Source organism: Ursus arctos, unplaced genomic scaffold (assembly GCF_023065955.2).
Source record: "Ursus arctos isolate Adak ecotype North America unplaced genomic scaffold, UrsArc2.0 scaffold_24, whole genome shotgun sequence".
Lineage (NCBI taxonomy): Eukaryota > Metazoa > Chordata > Mammalia > Carnivora > Ursidae > Ursus > Ursus arctos.
Window position 1 is genome coordinate 33,420,142 of NW_026622919.1, and position 7,173 is coordinate 33,427,314.

Consider the following 7,173-nt stretch of genomic DNA (forward strand, 5'->3'; position numbering starts at 1 on the left):
TGAAATTTGAACTCAGGTCTCTGGCTGCCCAGAGTACATGGTCATTCACTTCCCTCCATGTCATTGCCTGGCAGCAGGACCTAGCCAGAAATTAGAATGGAGACACAGGAAGCAGGCCTGGATCCCCCAGGGCAACAAGCAGGCAGGTTGGGAACCCTTGATCTGGAACAGGCCTAAGGCAGGAGGGGCAGGGACTGTGGGCAGCAGGAAGCCCAAGCCCTAGATTCCAAGCCTGGACAACTCCAGATCCCCATCTAGTGGTGAGAGGTCACCACTGCCACGTGGCCCAGGCAGCTCACAGGCCCCACTGATCTAGTCAGATCGCCAGCAAACCACCCTCCAGCAAGAGCACCCCTTCCCTGGGCTTGGGTTCCGTAGGAGAGAAAGGAGGCCCCGTCGAGGGGCATGTGCCCTGGGGTTCATGGCCCTCAGGACTTCTCTGCAGCAGCACAGTCGCATGTAGGGGCTCTGTCCTCAACCACAGACACCCCAACACACAGGCCCTCGAGGCTAGGCCAGATTCCCTAAGCTCAGGGACTTGACAACCTGTCACCCCAGAAGGCCACGTCTCATTGGCCTGTGCTGGCCTCCAGGGCAGGAGGGGTCCCCTAACTCTGGTGGGCTGACCCCTGGATGCTGCCCAGGACAGAGGGAATTGGCTCTGTCTCTAGCTGGCCCCCAGGACCCCATCCCCAGGAGCCCTTAGCTCCTCCTCAGGAGAAGCAGAGAAGCAGCATTCGCTGTTCCAAATAGCATCTCAATCAGAACAGACCACGAGCAAGTGCTGTTACCTCCGTGCGGGGACGTGCAAGGGGAGGGGTAAAGTGATTCTCCCGGCACTCAGTCATTGAATACTAACTATAAGACATTGTGTGGGCACCTTACCCAGAAGGGAGGAGGTCGAGAGGAAGCTTCCTGGAGAAGGGAACAGTGGGCCAAGTTTTAAAGGAAGACAGGAAAAGATTCCAGGCAGAGAGAAGAGCATGTGAGTGGGCGAAGGACGTGAGGCAAGACCAGCAAGATTAACCTAGACCTGGGTAGGTGGACAGTGAGGGTAGAGTCGTGGGGTGGGGGTGCAGGGATGGGGGGCCGGGTGGGGTTCATAGGCAGAACTCATTTCCAGGTTGAGGATTCTGGACACCAAGATCATGAGAAGCTTTTATTATTTATTTATTTATTTATTTATTTATTTATTTATTTATTTTTAAAGATTTTATTTGTGAGAGAGAGCAAGAGAGATAGTATGAGAGGGGGAGGGGCAGAGGGAGAAGCGACTTCCTGCAAAGCAGGGAGCCCAACGTGGGGCTTGATCCCAGGACTGTGGGATCATGACCTGAGTCAGAAGCAGACACTTAACCAACCGAACCACCGAGGAGCCCCCACGGGAAGCCAGAACCATGGGCAGGCAGGCCTGCTGTGAGCCTCTCAAGGGTCCTGGGCGGAGAGGCTTGCCCTGGAGTTGCGGGTGGCCGGTAGGGTTGTTACTCCAGGCAGGGGCTCAGCAGCAGCAAAGGCCCAGAGGCCAGAGGGCCCGAGAGCCTCTCAGAAACAGAGCATCACCCAGCATGGCTGGAGAGAAGGGGTGAGGGTGGGGAGGGCTTGGGCGTGGATGGCCTTTAGTCCCCTTGGGCTGCTCTAACATAACACCGCAGACCGGGTCCCCGATAAGCCACACACATTTATTTCTCGCAGTTTGGGAGGTTGGAAGTCCGAGATCAGAGGGCCAGCGGGGGCGGGTGAGGGTCCTCCTCTGGGTGGCACATGTGTCATTGTAGCCTCACGTGGTGGAAAGGGGAAGGGTCTCTTCTATAACAGCACTAATCCTTGTGTCGGATTTACCTGCCCTTGTTCCGGAATTACCTGCCCAAAGTTCTACCTCCTAATACCAGCACCTTGGGTGTGTGTTTTCAAAATGAATTTGGGTTGATACAAACATGCAGACTACAGCGGTCTGGAGTATTTTCCTGCAGAGGCAAGTCGTCAGGCAAGATGTACACCCTCCCTGGGCCGCAGCTCCTCGGGACAGAAAGGAGCCCCTGTGGGCCCTCAGGGGCTCTCTGCAGCCAATGCCAAGGAGGCTTGGAGCAGGGGCTTCTGGCCCAGGGCCTGGGCAAGCATATCCCGGAGGGACCAGATGTGTGCCCTGCTTCCAAAGGGTGGATTTCATTCGTTCATTCATTCATTCATTCTTTCATTCGTTCGTTCGTTCGTTCGTTCATCAAATGCTTTATGCACTCTTGCCACTCCTGTTTGTTAAGCAGTTTTAGGTCTGGGGGCCTAGCAATAAGCCCAACAGACACCAGCACCGCCCAGAGGGAGCCAATGATCTCATAGGAGACAGAGACCTTAAACAAATATATCCCTTCCCAGAGCATTTGTGGCAGTACTGAGGGGCGGGGTGGGAATGGGCTTGGCTCCAGCAAACTGGGGGGACAGGGGAGCCTCAGAGAGTCTGGAGAGGTGGTTTCTCCATGGAAAACCACCAAGTGTCTTTGCGTGGCCGTATCTCTCTGTGTTTGCATGTGTCTGTGTGAGTGTGCATGTCAGTGTATGTATATCTGTGTGTTTGTATGTGTTGTTACATGAGTGTGCCTGTGGGGGGGTCCATGCACGTATCTGTGTGTCCGTGTGGGGGTGGGGGGTTAGTACGCTATGTGTGAGTCTCCACAGGTGTGCAAGCACGGTGTCTATAGGAGGAATCTGTGTGGGTGTCTGTGCGTGAGAGGTAGGGTGCCTACTGGGTGACTTCTAAGGGGTTTCTCAAAACTCATGATATCAGTAATAAAACTACAACTGCCATGAACACACCAGGACAGTTGTGGGAAGCCAAAGCTGGAAGGGCGGGCAGCCCCTCGAAGAAAGGAATAAGACCCAAAGTTGGGGCAGGGTGAAGAAGCAGGCCAGCCGGTCCAGGGCTGGATAAGAACCAGTCCCATAAGAGCCTGCCGCATGGGGCCGGGCCGAATGCCTGGTGGGACTCTGAACCCCTGGTGGGACTCTGAACCCCTGGTGGGACTCTGAACCCCCAGGGCTGTAGAGCAGGAAATCTGAGGCCTCCAGGAAAGAGCACAAGCTAGGGGGCAGCCAGACCTTGGTGTGGCTCCCTACCTGCCTCTTAGCAGCTGTGTGACCTCTGGCATGTCCAAGCCTTGTTTTTCTCCTCTGTAAAATGGGAATAATCATACCCATTGCCCAGTGCCTAGAACTAGTAAGACAATGTACGCTCAGTACGGAGCACACAGTGGGGGCTCCACAGCTCCTCCCATCAGCTCCTCCCCTTAGGGCCTGAGGAGATCTTATTCCTTTGGGATGGGAATCAATAATAAGGAAAGCAAACCTGAGCCATGCCTGAGCTAAGCCCTTGCCAGGTGACATGTCAGGTAACCCGTGGACACCCCCGCTATTGTTTCACACACAAGTCTCTGCCCCCACCAGGGGTCCCTGGCAGGCCCTGCTGGGCTGACGTGAAGCAGGGAGGCCACTCTTGCCCTGGTCTCCTGCCTTTAGGCTCTGAGTCAGGCTGCTTCCTTCATGGATACACCTCCTACTGGGCCGGAGGGCATTTGCCCAGCCTCTCTGCCCTTTCCCAGCCAAGGCTGATTTTACCCATGATCCCCTATCAACTCACTTTTCCAAGGATCAGGCCCCTGGGGTTGTGAAAGACCTCTTCCTTTATTCACTGGCTAGCCTGAGGCATCTCCCTCTATTTCTCTGAACCTCAATGTTTTTGTCCCTGCAATGGGGATTCATAACCCTGCCGGTGAGGGTTCAGCAGGAGCCTATGGGTGCAAGAGCTTTGAATACAGCCTTCCACACAGGTAAGGAATTAGCCCCTTGGGTCTCCCAGGTGTGGGGGGCATCCTTCAACACAGGCATTTGAACGTCCTCCCTTGGTGTCCCCTGGTCTCCGTAGGAAGAAGTCACACTACTCACACTGGTGTCAGGTGGCCAAGTCACCCTCCACCAGTCTGTGCCTCGCCTACAGTGTGCTCCAAGGTGGAAAGTAAGGGAGGAAATAACCGCATCCCACAAGGGTTGGAGGCAGCTGGAGGCAGCTGCTTCCCTGAGGCTCTCAGGACCTGGAATGCACTTCCCTAATCATGAATTTGTCCTGTGAGTTCGTCCTGGCCACCAGCCCCGCCCCCACACCAAGCCTGTCGGCAACAACAGTATCCCTCAGGCTTAGGTTCCTCAAACACTAAATAGAAGTACAGCCCTTGCCTCTGGTATGAAGAAGTTGAGGTGGGGGATCCCTGAGCATTGGACCCCAGGTTGACGGGTCAGTCACAGATCAATTTTATTTTGGCCCAAACCACTTATTCTCAGGAAGACGATTCTGGGGCCCAAAGAAGAAAGTCCCATTGTCGGGGTGCCTGGGTGGCTCAGTTGTTAATCGTCTGCTTTCGGCCCAGGGCGTGATCTCAGAGCCCTGGGATCGAGCCCCCAAACATCGGGCTCCCTGCTCTGCTGGGAGCCTGCTTATTCCTCTCCCACTCCCCCTGCCTGTGTTCCCTGTCTCGCTGGCTGTCTCTCTCTCTGTCAAATAAATAAATAAAATCTAAAAAAAGAAAGAAAGAAAGAAAGAGAGAGAGAAAGAAAGAAAGAAAGAAAGAGAGAGAAAGAAAGAGAGAAAGAAAGAAAGAGAAAGAAAGAAAGAAAGAAAGAAAGAAAGAAAGAAAGAAAAAGAGAAAGAAAGAAAGAGAAAGAAAGAAAGAAAGGAAGGAAGAAAGAAAGAAAGTTAGTCATGTTGTCCAAGGTCTCACAGCTAGAGCCAGAGCTCGGCCTTGTACCTATCCCCTCCCCAAGTAGATGAGTGTGTAGATAACTACTGAAGTACCAAAGGTTTGATCCTATCCTATGTTAGACATTGAAGAGGCAGGAGCTGGAAGCCTAGTGCAGGGAAGACACCTGGCTGGGGTCACAACAAGCCGGTGACTGTGTCCTGCTAGAAATCACCCTAGCTGGTGTGGACTGGGCTGCTTTCTAGCTGTGTGCCTTTAGTTAATAATAAAGGAGATAATCTCCCAGAGTGCCCAGAGCTCATCCAGGGATGTCAAGGGTCAGCTGGAAACAGGCTTCCAAAAACCTAGCTTGGTATTTGAGATTCCCCCCCCCCCAATCAAACTAGCAATCTGGCCTCACACCTTTCCCCTCCAATTCAGATGAGATAGGGCGCCTTCAGGATGGTATGGCCTTAGACTCCCCCTCCAATTCAAACTTGACCCAGAGCCTTGGTGGCTTTTAACCCAAGGGAGAGACTCTCAGGCTGACCTCTGTGCTTTCCGTATTCCCCACCACCTCCCCCTGGAATATGCAGCCCCAAAGCTTCCCAGGACTTCTGGCACCCAGGGGTTACAGCAGGTCACCAGAGCAGCTCCGCAGGGCTCACCCCAGGGGTACCATCCTGTAGGTTCCTCCCATGACCACGCTCTCGACCTTGAAGACCGCAGTGGAAAAGGTGAGGAGCTGGAGGAAGGAGCTTAGGTTGACTTCTGGGCAGGAAGAGCACTGGATCCTGCCCTTCCGCCCCAGAGCCACCTCGACCTCCTATCCCGCACCCCTGCACCGTCCAGTCGGCCCGCAGGCCAAAGCAGTTCCTCCGGCAAGTGGCATGCGGAGGGTCCAAGCCCATAACCCCGCTCCTGAGAGGCGTGGAAGGCCAGAGTTGGGACCTCGAGAGGGCCCCAGCCCAGCCGGGCACACAGAGGGGGGCCGGGCCGTTTTGCAGTCAGGGTCTCGCAGGTCGCAGGTCGCAGGTCGGGGAGTTGGCACCGCAAGACAGTCCCAAGGGGAAGGAAAGACGCTTCACTCCCATCCTTGTGTCTGCAGCCCCACCACAGCCCCATTCGGGCTCCGCGGAGCCTCTTGGTCACTCCGGAGCTTGTGCCCGTCTGTAGGCCTGGATCTGAGGCAGTCTGTGGCTCTGTCTCCGTGCCCATCTCTGTGGACCTCTCTGTCCACCTCCGGCTCTAGCCTGGGGCGGGCTGTCCGGCCGCGGTCTGGCCCCTGGCCTGGAGCGCCATCTCGTGGACACTTGCGGAGTTGTCGCGGCTCGCGGACAGGGCAAGCGGCAGGTTTGCTTTGGGCGGGGAGCTGCGGGAGGTACCCAGGGGAGGAGCCGGGAAAAGAGCAGCAGCCGTCGACTCTGGAAACCAGGTGTTTCGGAGTGGGTGTGGGGTGGGGCGAGGAAATCTGAGCCTCCGGTAGCCCACAAGGAGCTCCAAGAACAAATCGGAATCCTAGATTCCGACATTGGCATCAACGCATCCACCGAGGGGTGACCAGGCTGCATTCCCGAGGGCGCTCTCCGGGGAGTGGTCAGAGAGGACCCGGAGGTTCCTTTCCCTTTGCCCTCTTCCCCGGGCGTGCAAGGGTTTTCCCTCTGCTGTCCAGTCCCTAGAATTTGAGGGCTCGGCCCCTCGCCTGACACTGCCTCCTGGGCTGGTGCTCCAAACCTTGAGATCCAGGACGGCAAAGGAGAGGAAAGAGTGGGATTGGATTTGGGGTACTTCCCAAAGCTGGGAAGAAGACAGGCTCAGCGTTTAGACTTCGGTCTCATGGAGACTCTGTCCTTTGAACTATCAAATATCCGGGAAAGGGTGGGGGGACTCGAGCCGAGGCGTTCACCTGTGTGTGTCCTGGGCAGCAGGAAGCTGAACATTCCCCTCCAGCTCCAAGGGATGCCCTGAGTGGGCGTTCATGGTACACAAGGGAGGCGGACCCTAGTTCAGCGCCTTTGGGTGGCGGGTGGGCCCAGGCCACTAATGCTGTACGTTTCCTTCGCCGCAGCGTGAGTGGGGGTGGGGGGAAAGGAATGGCTCTAGGGTCTCGGGAGAGTCGGATTAACTAAGAGGAAGTGAGTTGCTCTAGGTCTTGAGATCCGTGCTGCTTAGCCGCTAGGGGTCTCACAGAGCCCCCACAACCACATCCCCAGTCTTCAAGATCCCGTGAGTCACACTCACCATCCGGCACCAACAAGCACCGTTCCCTCTCTGACCCCACGCGCATCTCCCCTCAGCGACCCTTCGAACCTCATCACCCCAAACATGCCCTCCACACATATCCGCGCGCTGGCCATTCTGCCGTCTAGGGCCCCTGGTGCCAGGCCCAGAAGGGTTAAGAAGGACTTGGGCACCAGAGCGGAGGGACGCGAGGCGCCTGGGCTAATTGGCG